The sequence below is a fragment of the Spinacia oleracea genome, chromosome 4 (assembly GCF_020520425.1).
Source record: "Spinacia oleracea cultivar Varoflay chromosome 4, BTI_SOV_V1, whole genome shotgun sequence".
Lineage (NCBI taxonomy): Eukaryota > Viridiplantae > Streptophyta > Magnoliopsida > Caryophyllales > Amaranthaceae > Spinacia > Spinacia oleracea.
This window is the reverse complement of record NC_079490.1, coordinates 160,539,261-160,556,196: the sequence shown is the minus strand read 5'-3', so window position 1 is coordinate 160,556,196 and position 16,936 is coordinate 160,539,261. Positions and strand designations below refer to the sequence as shown.

Genomic DNA, 16,936 nt, shown 5'->3' with positions numbered 1-16,936 from the left:
CTCTCGGTAGTTACAGTCCCCCGAACCCTCAATCTCTACCCTGCGGGTGTACGTTGAGCGATCCCCACCACCAGGGATCACAAGGGAACCTACGGCCGTCGTGGTCAAACATAATTGCACTCCCTTTAAGTCACGATAACCGGATTTTGTCAGTTTTTCTCATTGTCGTTAAAAAAGTGAATGGCGACTCCTATATTACTAGTCAATTGGGTGTAAACTCACAGGAAATCCAATTACACTGATTTGAAAAAAAGAAGCGTCACACCCACGAGGGACGAGGTCACGCATTAGCCTCGTGCTTTTTCGACCCCCTCACAGGTAGATGGTTCATGGAGCAGGAGCATAGGGAAAGTAGGGATGGGTTGGTACTTAGATGGTCAAGATCGTGGTGTGGGTTCGATCAAAGGTGGTGGCACTTATGGGTATGCGAATTCGTCTCTTCAGGTAGAAGCTAATGCATGCCTTCTTGGTTTGAAATGGGCGGAGGATCGAGGGTTGGAAAATGTGACGATTTTGACTGACTTTCATAACTTGGTGGAAATGCTTATCGATGATGGGAAAGTGGACATCACGCTGCTATGGACGATACGAAGAATTAAGCTAGCTAGCCAGTCCTTCAAATGGTGTAGTATCAACAAAGTGGAGAGACAAAGAGTCCACGATGCACATGTTTTAGCTAAAGGAGCGGCGGCTACTTTAATCTCGTTCTATAATGTTTCGTAGTTTCTTCTTTGAGCTCATGTCAAAAAAAAAAAAAAAAAAAAAAAAACTTGTTGTTGCCCACAAGCCAACGCATATATTCCAACTAAACATGTTAGGGGTTGTCAATTCGGGTCATTGAGATTGGTTACAACTGGTTTGGGTCACATGGAAATCAGATAATGTCGGGTTGATATTTCTATTTGGTTCTGATATCTTTAATTTTGATGAAGTCGTGACATATATTGTTTCGGATTCTGTAGATTTTGGTTTAGTTATTTATGTTCGGGTCAATTTCAGGTTCGTTTGTAACTGGTTCGAGTTGAAAACGGTTTTGTACCGGCTTGATTTGGTTCGAGTTTAGTTTGGTTCGGGCGTTAGCCGGAGATACAATTTTGATTGATTTACAGTGGGTGTGGGTCATGTTTGGCCCGGATAAGTCTTAGATTTGGGTCAAGTTTGGATGACTAAGTATTGGGTTTCGGCCAGGTTCGGATGGGACATACATCAGATTCAAGTCAACTGTTTGTGATTCGGTTTTAGATAGCGTTAGACTTGTATTATTACGTTCAACGATCGAGTGACTCTCGAGTTCACAATTAAATTCGGATTACTTTCCTGTGTACTACTATTATTTTTGCACTTATTACCAAATAAATATTTTACACATTTTTATTACTGTTTCTCTGAATTATTTAATATGGAGTATATAAAAATCATAGAATCGCTTTTCATATATCTAACCGGATTTACATAATTAACTAGTGTGTGGCCCGGGCGTTGCTCCGATTTTTACTTTTAGTCGGGTTTACGTTTTCGAAAAATGTGCCCAATTTTAAAAGATTGTATTTTACATTTATATGTGAAAATATGACAAACATTGTAGCTATTTGAGATGGTAGGAAGTGAAACTTTTAATCCATGAGGTTTGATGTTTGATCCTTGCTACATTCTTTTTTGGTTGTCAATAACATACCATGATGCTTATTAGTGGTGACATGGCGTGATACGGAGGGAGTCTACGTGACACATATACGTTTTCACAAACGCCTTTTAATATATTAGTATAGATATTTCAATTTGGTTTACTTGAGTCATATTTTAATAATGAGTAAATTAAATCGGGTTCGAGATAATTAATCTGGTCTAGTTCATCTTCGGTGGATTTCGGTTACCGGGTTAACTCAAGCCGGGTTATTCTTGGATATGGGATATTATCGGGTCGGATTGACACCAATTCGGCTTAATTCAGATTCAGGTTGATATTCACCGGGTTCAATCGGATATCGTGTAATATCGCGTCGGGTCGATTGCGGTTGTTACAGGGTAATATAGGTTTTCAGATTGTTGTCGGATCAAATGCATGTTGGGTTCGGTTCGGCTAAAAGTTATCTGATGCAAATCGGGTTACGAGTCCTTTCTGGTTGCTAGCGGATCAGATTTAGATCTTGAATTCACGAGTTAAATAGGATTTCGGGTCAACATCGGATCTGTTTGAGATCCACAATTTTCCGGTATATATTCGTTTTGGATGCCGGTTGGTTTTGGTTAGTCTTGAGATCCATAATTTTCGGGTATATTTGATTCGGATGTCGGTTCTCTCGGTCGTTTTCTCGAGTCGGATCACTTTTTGACAACCCTTACTGAGATATCTAAGTACTATTCTTATATGCACGCGACATGTACTATAAAAAGCAAAATTACGTTATTATCGTATCAAACAAAACCTCAATAAACATGTAAGCAAAAAATGTTACAAAGTTCCTCTAAGAAAAATATTGCTCGATTTTGTGTGGTTGTAATAAGTTACTCCGTAATATTTAACAATAATTTTGATTGAAGAATTTTTGGGGGTGTGATTAGAAACTAAGATTATTTTAATTATTCTTGTACAATTTTTTGCACATGCGTACAATTTTGGATAGAGATCAATTGAACTGCAAATTTATGGAAATTGTATCAAAGAAAATGTTGACCCTTTGATAAATTTTGCATAATTATATATTCCTTGATTTAAAATACATTCCTTCAATATGATTTGCAGTTTTCACTACAAGAAATTGTACTATTAACAACGGGAAATCCCGCCGCGAAATGTCAATAATCGTGGATTAATGACGGGATTTCCTGTCGCGAACCCGTCATAAAAGGGGGCCGTCGTTAATAGAAAATTTCGTCGTTAACCCATCGTAAAAGACATTTGCGACGGTTGTTTCCGTCTTTGTTGGGTTGTTATACCCGTCGTAAAAGCCCTTTTGCGACGAGATTTTTGACCCGTCGTAATTAGGTTGTTGTTAAAGATACAAATTCTTGTAGTGTTTCTTGGTATAATTCCACTTTTTTGATTTGCAATTCTTTAAGTAATTTCCTTTTCGGTGTATGTTGCAATTAAACATTCATTGTATTTCACAATTAACAAGGGCATTACAGATTATTTATAAAGGGGACACCAAAAGATTATTTACCGTAACCACCTTATAGAATAGATATTGTACGTGTAGTGGAAATCGTTTAATTTAGGTTATAGATGGGTGTTATTCAAGAACGGCTCAAATATGTATGAAGCATATTTTTGTGCAAGAGTACGTAAACAACGGGGCTACCTTTTAAGCTAGTTAATTGTCATGTTACACATTTGATCGAATGTTTTGTTAGAAATATCACTGTGGGGGGACCAATAAAATCTTCAAGGCACGAGATAATACGCTTTTCTAATAGTATTTTATCGACCCACAAATGAACAATCGGGTTCACAATAACATAATTGAGATACAATGAAGAATCAATTGATCTTGTGTGTTCTCACAACATCAATCCAACAAGAATTTGTGTTTAACCCTCAAATGTCTCACTTTGAAGAAATAATTTGCATGAAGATTTCTCAAAAGTATGCAAGTATATTAATATGTTAACCATCATCTTAAATGTGTTAAAAGTACTCTATATATAGAGTTCTTAATGAAGAGTCACCGTTGGAAATAATATCCAACTGTTACATCCAAGCAACCGTCACAAAAACGCTAAAAACGGACACTTTTCCATTCGCCCGACGGGCGAGGTTCGCCCGGTCGGGCACGCTTCGCCCGGCGGGCGATTGGAGAAAGTCGCCCGACGGGCGGGCTAATGCAACGCCAAAACCGTTGCAGTAGCCCAAATAACCGTTGCATCCGCTTGGAATAAACTTTAAACATTCTACTACCTCCTCAACTCCTAGTATAATACACACTTCACATTTAACTCATAAATCATAAACTCATTTACTCTATAAATGTTCTAACATGTTTCATGACTAGATATATACCGTGATTTTGTAGTTATTCTTGAGTATATTTATAATTAGATGTTTTGAAGAAAGATATTGGTTAGTATTTTAATTTTACATATGTTCTCTTTAGGGGGAACTTCCGTTGTAAATACCGTTACGTTATTCTTGAAATAAATAATGATTCTTCAAGCCAATGCATACAAACCTGTCCAAACCACGCGTATTAATTCTCACTTGTGCGAAGGGCAAGTACAATTTCCGTTGCCTATCTCTGAAGCAACGCAAGGAGGTTGATTGCCTCCATCTTTGAACCAAGATGAACGATTCTCAACTAGATCAACGACGAAAGTTTCGAGCTTCTCCCTTGTAACATTAGGCATTACACAAACATGAGCTATGTTTCCTTGGCAAGCAAGTTGCCAATGTTTTATAAACTTGTCATCTTGAGGACGCTCAAACACAACGGTGTTGCTTAGCTCATTAAGCATGACACTAATGCTAGCCTCTCTGAGCCGTTCCTTTAGGTAACGAGCGTTGTCTAAGCATTTTTGAACGTCTTTTTGTAGTCCAATGTTTCCTTTGCGGTTCAAGGTGTACCAGAGGAAGATAGGGGCATGGCCGTTCCTGCTACCCGTGATTGTTGCATCCCTTGAAGCTATATACTCTACATTCTTAGATAGAACATTTATATGTTTTAGCCTTACCATTTGAACACCACAAGGCATTGGTCATCCCACAAATTTGTGGCCGGATACACTAATACTGCCAATTGGCTTCTTGAATGTCACTTGAGGTGCCTGTTTACGAACCAACCCAAAAATATTAAAACTTACAATACTGAAACAACTACAACAATTATTGCGAGAAACTGTTGAAAACAAATGGGAGAATCAAGGATGAAACAGAATATCTCAAGTGATGTTCTATCCTAAAACATAGCTCAAGTGATGTTCTATCCCAAAATCAATTGGCAATAGGACAATAGGAGGAGTAGTTCACTTAGGTTTAGACTAGTCAAAAATCGACCCGACCCGAAAATACTGGGTCCTGAACAAGATTTTGTGCCGAGCAACCCGATTTTATCCGAACCCGAGCAACCCCAAAAATAATGGGTCAAAACCCGACCGAACCCGTTTTGTTCCCGACCGATTGAAAACCATTGTATTTATAGTAATAAATGAGATTATGAGAAAATTAAGCATAATAAACACGTTTTTACTATTGTTGTGTGTAATATGATTTTAATTTGAATTATACGCCATTTTATGGTTGAATTTGACTAAATATAACCTTGTGTAGGAAAATAGGTGAATTTGTGTATATTTATCACCTAAATTAATGAAAATATGATGCGCATTATAAAATCTCTCAACCCGTTGGGTCGACCCGAACCCGAAAGTTCTGGGTCTTGAACAAATATTTGTAAACCCGAACCCGAAAGTGACCAACCCGATTCAACCCGAACCGAATTTTTTTTACAACCGGCCCGACCCGATCGATCCGTTTGACAGGTCTACTTAGGTTATAAACTAGAAGATCTTTGCTTCATCTTCCGATGTGGGACACAATACTCACACCTACTTTCTAACAGAAACTTTAATTGATATACAACATATTCCCCTTTGGTAGTTAATACGGAGTAATAGTATGCGTAATAACGTACAATTTGTTTTTGAAATGAATGGTTAGCATCTTGAGGGTGATGAAAAAATGATAATCCCACACCAGGTGAGAGTTTGATCATATATAAATCCGGTAGGGTTTCACATGTGGGTTATTTTTCTCAATAATAGAGTGATGATCGTGAACATGCATGCAATTCAATCGGTATGTCTTTCAAGAGATTGAGTTACTAACTTGATTAATAAATGGCAGCATAAGACCAAACAAGGCTCCATCACAATGGATATAGAATCGGTCGTGTGAGAAACCACACTCTTCAAGAGTGTGTATAACAAGATCAACTGATCAAGATCATCAATAGCACCTTTTACCGTAGTTCCTGTAGCAATAGCACGTACTATGTAATTAGATTGACGTCGATCGAAATGGTTAAAATAATTACATTACAAGAGATTGTACTATTAACAACGGGAAATATCGTCGCTAAAGGTCAATACTTGTTGATTAACGACGGGACTTTCCGTAGCGAACCTGTCATAAAAGGGGGCCGTCGTTAATGGAAAATCCCGTCGTTAACCCGTCGTAAAATATATTTGCGACGGTTATTCCCGTCTTTGTTGGTTTGTTATCCCCGACGCAAAAGCTCTTTTGTGACGGGATTTTTGCCCGTCGTTATTAGGCTGTCATAAAAGATACAAATTTTTGTAGTGTAAGCCTGAAGATCGAAGAAGTGAAAGGATTAATTACCTATGTTTAGATTCATGATTGCTGGTTTATCTTTATTTTGGAGAAGTATGGTCTTTAAAACCACACAATCAATCTCCCCAGAAGGTAATGTATCAATCTTAATGCACTCCATTCGGTACATACGTGCAGCTTTGAAAACGGAGTAATGTGACTCGTTAGAAGTGTACAGAATTCCATTGGGAAACACCTCTCTCCTGAATTATTATACAAGAATAACTTTGTTAGTATCAAATTTCATTCAATACATGGTTTTAATAAGTCTTACCTATGTTTCTAAAAATTATGTTTTGGAATATGTGTTCAAAGTATGAAAATTTTTACAATAACTTTTCACTATTATATACTACGTACATCAGTGTCTTGTTAATAATGCTTGGTGTCTTGATAATCTCTCCGTGCCCAAAGGTCACTGTTATATAAATTGTTAATAATGCTTGGTGTCTTGATAATCTCTCTGTTCCCATTCCCCCTCATTTACACCATTGGATCCAGGCTATCCCAATTACGGCCAAAGGGTGTGACCTTCCTGTGTGTTCCTTGGGGGAGGGAAAGTTTTTTGACTCTAAATCTGGTTACTCCCTACTATGGGAAAAAGACCTCCAAAGTCTTCAAGGGAAAAGTGGGGATTGGGCAATTCCGTGGAAAGTGGAATGTACCCCTAAGTTAAAAATCTTTCCGTGGTTAATTATGTGGGGTAGAATTCCTTGTGCGTCCCATCTGGCCCATAGACACATTATTCCTAACCCTAACTGTTCGTTTTGCCCAAATATTGAGGAAGACATGAATCACTTGTTTAGGGACTGCCCTAGGGCAACTGAATTTTGGGACGAGGCAAGCAAGGATAACCTCTACCATATAGGATCCTCCCTTCCTTTCAAAGAGTGGTTCGAGAGCAATATAAATAGGAAAGATCCCCCTAATCATACATCAAGCCCCCTGTCCACGGTCTTTGCCTATTCCTTGTGGGGTATTTGATTAAGGAGAAATTTGTGGGTGTTTAAACAGGAGTCTAAACCTATTGTTTCAGTGTGGAGGAAAACTCTTTGCCTTGCTAAGGAGTTCTCTACTGCTGCCCCCATAATAAGAAAAAAATCCAAATCTGTCGACTTGGAACTGGTTACTTCTAACCTTAATGTCCAGGTTGATGCGTCCTTTTGTCAAACATCTCTTGCAGTAGGTTTTTGCAGCAATATGCAGGTACAAAAATGGGCTATGGAAAGAGGCTATGACGGGTAAAACCACGGCAACTGATGCACTAAGTGGAGAATCGCTGGCGATCTTCCATACTTTAAAGTGGTGCAGTGATAACAATTGGAATGATATCACAATCTCGTCGGATTGTGAAAGAGCAGTGTTAGGGATCAACAAAGAAGACCACCCAAAGGACAAGATGACTAACATCTACTCAATGTGTAGGGAGTACCTCGGGAGAATTCAATCACTCCCTAAGGAGCGTGCGGAGACAAGAAGTGAAGGATGCGGATCATGTGGCTAAGAAAGCAAGGTTGTTGAACTGCCCCCCTTTTAAATGTGTAAACATTAACCCCCCAGTAGATGTTTATGGTAATATTTGCAAAGACAATGATGTTATTTGTATAGGCCCTCCCTCTGATAGTGATGGAGCGGCGGGTAACGATAACCCGTATTTCTGTAATTTCATAGGTTAATCTAATGCATGGTACTCTATTCTAACCAAAAAAAAAAATATGTACTACGTACATCAAAACGCTATCATATAAGATTTTGTTAGATTGGTCTCGGTATGTATTTTCATAATATTAACTTTTTATAATTTTTCACGTACATAATTGGATATATTAGTGGTTAAATATTGCATTGGAGTTCGTGCAAATAATAAGTGTAAAAAACTTTAAGAAACAGAGATAGTGCAAATTAGTTCATATGAAAACTGTACGTGCATATGACACCAAATAATCGACGAAGTAGAACAATATATATATACTACGTATATACGTACCCTACAAGTATGCCATGAAGGTTTCCTTCAGTTCCACCATTAGTAACATATCCCCAATATTGATCTTGACCGATCTCCCAAAGACGAGCAAACCAATCTAAAACACCAACTTCAAAGTCCCTTGAGTGTACACCATAGTTGCTCTCAATAAATGGATCGCCAAGGTTGTTCATTGAGAAATGTTGCAACTCACCAAGAGCGCCATAGTTCAAGTCCAAATTAAATGGATATCCTGCATCAACATATTTTACATGAGTACATATATATATATATATGATGTTGATCCTAATGTTTTGATGATGACAATGCAAACTCCTTACTATTGGTTAAGTTATGTTGCAAAATAGGTTCCGAGATCCTTAGAGGGATAATGCTAAGTTAGGGAGATCCTGAGTTGGATAAACTAAGCAAATGGAATATATGCAAGTCACTTGATCCATGTCAGACACTACGTTGAAAAATTAATCATTTGGCAAGTTACAAAGGCGGGATCCTTAGGCGAGTTCCTAAGGCGAGATCCTCATATATTATGTGGATCATCGATGTTCCAGAGAAGGAACAAACAGTGAATACTTCGAGTGAAGCTTCCTACAGGTGCAACATGAAGACGACAACATATGAGATTATGTTTAGGATTTATGTAAGTATTTAATAATGTTTATACGTAATTTGGAACGAAAGGAACCTAAGTATTTTATAAAAGAGTTTTAAATTAGAAAATCTTTGTTAATAAATAAAATGAATTTAATTAATAAATGTAAACATAGGATTCTGTTTTCATTCTCCTTGTTTCTCAAGCAAAAGATTTTCCATGATCCTTAAAACTCTCCCGCGTATTTCTATTTAAATGTGCAAGTAGTGTTTTGCTTTGGTCTCCCCTGTTTCTCTCCAACTATGCCCATGTTACTTAGCAGTAACAGTTAGTGGGTAGTTGAGGGGAACATGGGTCTCCAACCTTAGGTAAAACTCCTCTATAAAAGGAAAAGAGTTTTTGCTTTTCAAAACACAACTGATTTCTACAAAATATATCTTAAAGAGCTTAAACGTTTTAAAAGAATCAGTTTGCAAATTAGAGTGTTCCTTGAGTTCCTTATTGCTATAAGCTTTATTATGTACTAGAGTTAATCTATCAAATTGTATTTTGGGTTTAAGGGTTGAGTGATCCTTGAGTGACTTAGAGTTAAGTCAGAGAGAGAAAGAGCGACTTAGAGTTAAGTCAAAGAGAAAAAGAGCGACTTAGAGTTAAGTCAAAGAGAAAAGGAACGACTTAGAGTTAAGTCAGAGAGAGAAAGAGGAGCACAGTAATCGACGGGGATTTCTGTGGGGAACTCGTGTTCGAGAGGAACTCGAGTTAAAGAGTGTATTTGTAATAGAGTTATTGCATTAATACAAAAGAGTTGTGAGGTTCTTCTTGATTAGGATCAAGAAGGTTCCTCAGTTTTATATCTTTCTTCGCTCATTGTTATCAGTCTCTTTATTGTTTAAATTCCGCAAGAAACTTACCCAAGTTCCCAAGAAACAATTCAACCCCCCCCTCTTGTCAAGTGTTCCTACTAAACTATCATATGCGTATCGTGACGGTTTGAATGTTTTGGCACCAGATCTCACCACAAAAAATTGTAACATTAACGACGGGAAATCCCGTCGCTAAAGGCCAATAATCGTTGATTTATGACGGGATTTACTGTCGCGAACCCGTCATAAAAGAGGGTCGTCGTTAACCCGTCGTAAAAAATATTTGAGACGGTTGTTCCCGTCTTTGTTTGGTTGTTATCCCCGTCGCAAAAGGCTTTTGCGACGGAATTTTTGACCCGTCGTAATTAGGTTGTTGTTAAAGATACAAATGGCGCACTCTTATCTTTTGAAGGCAAGGATGCAAGCCTTGTGCAAAATGAGTGTCTTGTGGCTCGTAGGGAAACGACCGGACGTTTGATTCTATATATGCGCTCTATCCGATTGGCGACAAGAACGAGAGACGAGAGTCGATCAGGGCGCTTGATGCATCAATGTTTTAAAAATTGCCTAGTCAACATATACGTACATTTTTTTTTTCGGGTAAGAAAATAATCCGGCCTTACCATAACCTATTGTAGGTAAACCAACCATCTACCCATTTAACAATATTTGGATCCTCTCCATTTCCTGTCATCTATATCTTACCCTAACATGATAACACGTATAAAAGAATTTCATAAAAACACCCCTTATTTCCCCTTCATGCATTTACAACAATTGATCTAAGAGATTGACCATTTATTTTGCTTAGGAAATGGTAGCATACCTATTCTATAGTCAATTAGTCACTATGCAGATGTGAGATGTCTATGGATAATAAGAGATTCTCACTCCATGAAACTGAAGTGGTAGCAATTTTATCTTATACGAAGTATGATTTTGATGTCATAGGTTCAAACTACACTAATTAGTATGTAATGCTTTTCCTCCGTTTTTTTTCTTGCATCATTTGATGTTTAACGAAAGGGTGATGATAAAGGTCGCAAGTAGCGACAACATTTAGTTGTCACAATCTTACGTGTCGAAGTTTATTTGGTACATATATGCGCCACGTAGGCTATGCGTCATCAAAATATTTTTACTACCAATGCAATATTTTAATATGAAAATATGTAAATAAGGTAGTCAATATGAAGAATGAAATAAATTAGACTATTAAGATTTTTCTACATTTTTTTGTAACATGTATAATAGGTTATATAAGTTAAATATTTTAGTTTTCAATTTAAATCATGACACATGTTATTCCAGTAGGAACACGCACAAGAGGGGGGGGGGGGGGGTGAATTGTAATTAGAACTTTGATAAAGTTTCTTGCGGAACTTAAGAAACAATCAAGAAACTGAGAATAGAGAAGACAATAACAACAATTGTGAAAACTTCTTGATACTAATCAAGAAGAGAATTCTTTTATTATGGTAATGCCTCGATTACAATAATCTCTCCAACACAAGTTCCTCTCAAACTCGTGTTCCTCACAGTAATCTACTTCGATTACAACTCCTTAACTTCTCTCTCTCAGACTTAAACTCTAAGTCTAAACAGGATAACTCTATCCTTACTAATACAAAATATAATTCGTGTTTGGATAACTCTAGATATTAATAATGCTTTTGTGTGGATATAAGGAACTTAGGAACTTTGAATTAACTAGGACACAAACTGTTTTAGAAAATCTTAGACAAAACGTTTTTAGGAAAGCAAGAACTCTCATAATGTTTGTGTACTTTAAACCAAAAACGATTTCCCTTTTATAGTGTTTATCCTTAGGGTTAGTTCCCTTCAAAACCTCAACTGCTAACTGCCAGCACTTTGGTCTCCACGTCCCTTGACTTGAGGAACAAGGGGAAGACCACTTCCCACGTTCAGCCATAAAGCAGTTAGTGATTTGACTCAATCAAACCCTAAAATATTTCTTTAAAACAGATTTTATTTATCTACAAAAACTTAGGAGAATTTTTAGGAAAATAAGTTTTGTTTAAATAAAATAAAACGTAAATCTATTTTATATTAAATATGCAAAACTTGTTTTTATTTATGAAAATGTTTTCCATAAAAATCGCTTCCAATAAAATAAATGGCCTAATTAAATCATAAGTTCCTTGAGTACTCTATATACCATTAGCATAATTAATATTTACATAAAATTCTAAGTACAGTGGACTACCTAGACTTCATGTCTTCCCTTTGTCTGGAACTTGCAACTCAGAAGCTTCAGACGTTCCAGCCAAGGAACATTGATGAGTTCCTCTCTAGCTAACACAGGAACTCTTGGCTATGAGTCTGTAATAGTTCTTGTGGATATTCGGAACTCTTGATATGTAACTGTGTTGCTCCTCTTGTGACTTCAAACTGGAACAGATACAACTTCCAGCTCTGAAACTCCATTGACTGTTCCAAGTGTACCTCAGGAACTTCACCAGTTTATTCAAGTTCCTATCCTAATAGAAACTTGGGCATATGCCTGTTCAAAGTCATTTAGCAACCACAATCAGGAAGTTTGCAATATGTGTGTGTCATCAACCAAAACTTAGGAACAACAATATTCCCCCTTTTTGGTGATGACAACACTTGCAAACTTTTTACAAAGAGAGTAAGTACAAACAAACAAGAACTTATACAGACTATTGTGAAACAGAACATAAAAATTGAAAAACAAAAGAGAAAGATTAGAGAGAAGAAAGAGGAGCACCCTTGGCTTACAGAGAGATTCAGAGAGATTGATTCAGGAACTGGATTGAGTGTGCCTTGGAAGTTTGCACCCATGACTTCCCCCTGTTGACATCAACAAAAAGCATAGCACGAAATATAGCCATTCCAAACACAGTGCCCCACGATCAACGTTTGGCAAGTTAAGCTAGCCTCAAAGTATTAAACTAACTCATACAATAAATTGAAAGCAAGCAGTAATGATCAAGACTAGAAAGCATAGATATGTGTAACCAAGCAAGTCAAAATAAGATGGAACAAATACCCAAGTTTAAAAATTATACAAACCGAAAGCAAATTAAAAAGATTGTTCCATGGCAAAAGATAAAAGAAACATGGGATAGGGTGATTTAGGCTTGGGATGGGGAACCAGAACCAGCAGTTTCTTCTATCACAGTCTCCTCAAAAGATTCCAGATTGTTGATCTTGGTGAGGATTGTGGCACGAGTTGCATTGGCTTGTTCTGAGTAGTGGTGAAGATCGTTTTGGAGAGTCTTGACACTTGTAACCAATGCACCTATGTGGGCCTGCATTGAGCTAATCCTGTGATCTGTTCCCTCCTGTAGTTCCACCAGACGAGCAACTGTTGCCTTTAGCTCCAATATCTGATCATCCTTTGTGTTCCAGGCACCCCCATGATCTTGAACATGTTCCTGTTCAGATGGAACACGACGAGCTTTGGACTTTTTGGAGGATCTGGGTGTCCTTTTTCTTGGCCTAACAGTTTCAGGCAGTTCCTCTTGATTCAGTGGAACAGCATCCTCCTCTATGGGCATCTCCTTGACATCCCCTTCCTCATTTATTTCCATGAAGACAGGCCCTCTTTTCTTGTTCTCCTTCATTGCTACCCTCATGCTCTTTCTTTTTCCTACACTCTTCCTGTTCCCTCGAGGTAAAGGGACCTCTATTTGTTCGAGTTCCTCCTCCTCCTCCACTTCTTCTTTAACTGCAATTCCTTCCTGATCTTCCTCATCTTGTTTCTCTTCCTTTCCAGCCCTAATGACTTTACCCTGAACCACTTTAAGATTTAATAGATGGAGCATTTCAAGTTGAAGGATTTGGGTGGATTTTAAGGGAATCACAAAGTATGGGCTAAGGTCAACTGAGAAGCTTTTGAAGATTTCTGTAAGAAGGGAGGAGTATGGAATTTTGAATTTGGGGATACAGGTGGATAAGTGTTTGATCATGATTGCAGGAAAGTTTATGGGAATTGTCCTTTCAAGACAATACATGAGACATGCATCAAACAGACTTGCTATGTTCCTTTTCTGAGTTCGAGGAACTACACCTCTCCACACAATATTAAACAGTAATTTTTGAAGAGGTGAAAAGCAGTTGTGTGAGGTGGAGGTGGATACTTTAGAATCTCCTCCAATGGAACCAACTATATCTTTCTCATCTACATTATCTATGGTCACTGTGATTTGACCTTTGAGCCACATATCAAAACCCCTATTGGGTGTACCAAACAGCTGTTCCAGATAAGAGGCATCAAATTCGATGCGAGTTCCATTCACTTTACTTGAACATACATTATCAACACATGCAAAGTTCTTGCAGAATTCTTTCATAGCTTCAGGAATTAAGGGGGATTTGGCATAGGTACTCAACAGACTTACCCACTTTTGTTGTTCAAGGATTTCCATCAACTCTTTAAATTTCGTGGCTTCACACCATGTTGAGTTGATTGCGAACCCCTCGACCAGATTGTTTTCCTTTGCAGTGAGTTTCTTGGACCCTTTTGCTTCCCCCTGAGTTTGAGCATTCTCCTCTGTTTCCTCGATGTTTTCACCAGAAGCTTCCACTCGTCGTTTTTTGGATTTTCTTGTGGAGGATCTAGGGTTTGAGATTGGGGATTTCATTTCGATGTCAGTGTTGGTTTGTTCCCCCTGAGTGATTGCGAGCATTGGATTGTGGGATCGAAGAGGAATTGGCGATTGAATGGGTGAGGTATCCATGGGAACAGGAGATGAAGGGTTTCTCTTTCGTTTGAGGGATGTGAGATCAGTGTTGTTGCTTGTGAGAACCATGGTTGAGGTTTTTATAGGTGGAAGGAGAGGTGATGTCAGTGGAGAAGGCGTGTGAGAGAGAGAAAGGGGGTTGCATGGATTGATTGTGGAAAGTGAAGAGTTTCTCCTATTTATTGCCAATGGAACCGTTCCAAACATTCTTTGAATATGGGTATTCGGTTTTTAATAAAAAAATAAATAGATAAAAATAAAAGGAAAATGAAAAAAAATTGTGTTTGACTTTGACTTGCTTAATTTCGTATCTCTGACTTAACTAGTTTGAAAGGAACTGCTTACCTTGCTCATTTGAAGTGTGAGTGAATTTGCCACGATGGTAAGCTTCAACTATGTTTGCACACAAGATTTTGTGTTTGTAATAGTCTATATGTACCATGATTTTTGCTTTTGCCTTAGAGGAACTCCAATTTGGCAATTACCTTAGCTTGATCATTCCGAGTTCCATTCACATTTTCTCATGTTTCTCTCTGTTCAAAGGCTTAGTTAAAATATCAGCAATTTGGTGATCAGTTTGGCAAAAATCTAATTTGATCAAACCTTTCTCAACATTATCTTTAAGGAAATGGTGTCTGATGTGGATGTGTTTGACTCGGGAATGATGAACCGGATCTTTTGAAATACAAATAGCACTAGTGTTATCACAATAGATAGGAACACAATCATAGATAATACCAAAATCTCTTAGCTGTTGTTTTATCCATAGAATTTGTGAGCAACAAGCTGCAGCAGCTACATACTCAGCTTCAGCTGTGGATAGAGCAACAGTATTCTGTTTCTTGGAACCCCAAGAAACCATGCATGGACCTAGGAACTGTACCATACCTGATGTGCTTTTTCTATTCACTAAGTCACCTGCATAATCAGCATCTGCATATCCTCTTAGCTCGAAGGATCCACTTCTTGGATAGTAAAGGCATAGGTCATCAGTTCCTTTGAGATATCTTAGTATTCTTTTCACCGCAGTTAGATGGGACTCCTTTGGATTTGATTGAAATCTTGCACATAGTCCTACACTAAAAGAAATGTCAGGTCTACTGGCTGTTAAATATAATAGAGATCCAATCATACCTCTGTATTTTGTTTGATTCACACTTTTCCCATTTGGATCAGTGTCTAATCTGGTAGCAGTTCCCATGGGAGTGTGATTTACTTTGGCTGATTCTAGCCCATATTTCTTTAGGAGTTCCTTCACATACTTTTGTTGGTGTATCATGATTCCCTCCTCGGTTTGCTTGATTTGTAAACCAAGGAAGAAGTTGAGTTCCCCCATCATACTCATTTCAAATTCACTGCTCATCAAGCTTGCAAAATCCTTGCACAAATTTTCATTAGTTGCTCCAAATAATATATCATCAACATAAATTTGAACTACTAACAAGTCAGTTCCTCTAGATTTTAAGAATAAGGTTTTGTCTATTCTACCTCTTTTAAAATCATTTTGAAGGAGGAACTTTGATAATCTCTCGTACCAAGATCTAGGGGCTTGTTTTAGTCCATAGAGAGCCTTATCTAATTTGTAAATGTGATTTGGAAATTCGGGATTTTCAAATCCAGGGGGCTGTTCCACATAAACATCTTCCTCTAAGAAACCGTTTAAGAAAGCACATTTAACATCCATTTGATAAAGTTTAAAACCCATGAAAGCAGCAAAAGCAATTAAGATTCTAATGGCTTCTAATCTAGCAACAGGTGCAAATGTTTCTTCAAAGTCAATGCCTTCCTGTTGATTATAACCTTTGACCACTAACCTTGCTTTGTTCCTTATGATTGTTGCATGTTCATCTTTCTTGTTCCGGAACACCCATTTTAGCCCTATCACCTTCTGGTGCTTTGGTTTGGGTTCCAAGTGCCATACCTTGTTTCTTTTGAATTCATTTAATTCTTCTTGCATGGCAATGATCCAGTCAGCATCTTCCAGAGCCTCAGTGTGATTTCTAGGCTCAAATATGGAGAGGAACGCGTGGAATGCGCAAAAGTTCCTTAGTTGTGACCTTGTCTGAGTTCCTTTTCTGATGTCACTCACAATGAGTTCCATTGGATGGGACTTTAGATGCTTCCAAGGTTTAGGTTGAAATTGAGCTACTGGTGTTGTGGCATTTTCGTCAGTTCCTTCTATGACCTGAGTTCCCTGTTGGGGTTCCTCTGGTGTTATTTCTGGATCTTCTTGGTTTTCTGCTTGTTCCTCTAGTACGGGAACTTCTTGATTTTGTTGAGCAGTTCCTCTTGCTGTGTGTTTGCTTATTTGGAACTCCTCATCATTTTCTGCAGCACGAGATAAACCAATCTCGAAAAATTCTTGTTCCTGTACTATGTCAGTTTTGTTAGATTCATCAAATATTATATGTACACTTTCCTCAACACACATAGATCTTT

The 16,936-nt window shown here is 37.8% G+C and overlaps 1 pseudogene; it reads right to left on the bottom strand.

The window, feature by feature from the left end:
* Window positions 1-4,194: 4,194 nt before the first annotated feature.
* Window positions 4,195-10,461, bottom strand: LOC110789288 (serine decarboxylase-like; annotated as a pseudogene).
* Window positions 10,462-16,936: the final 6,475 nt, after the last annotated feature.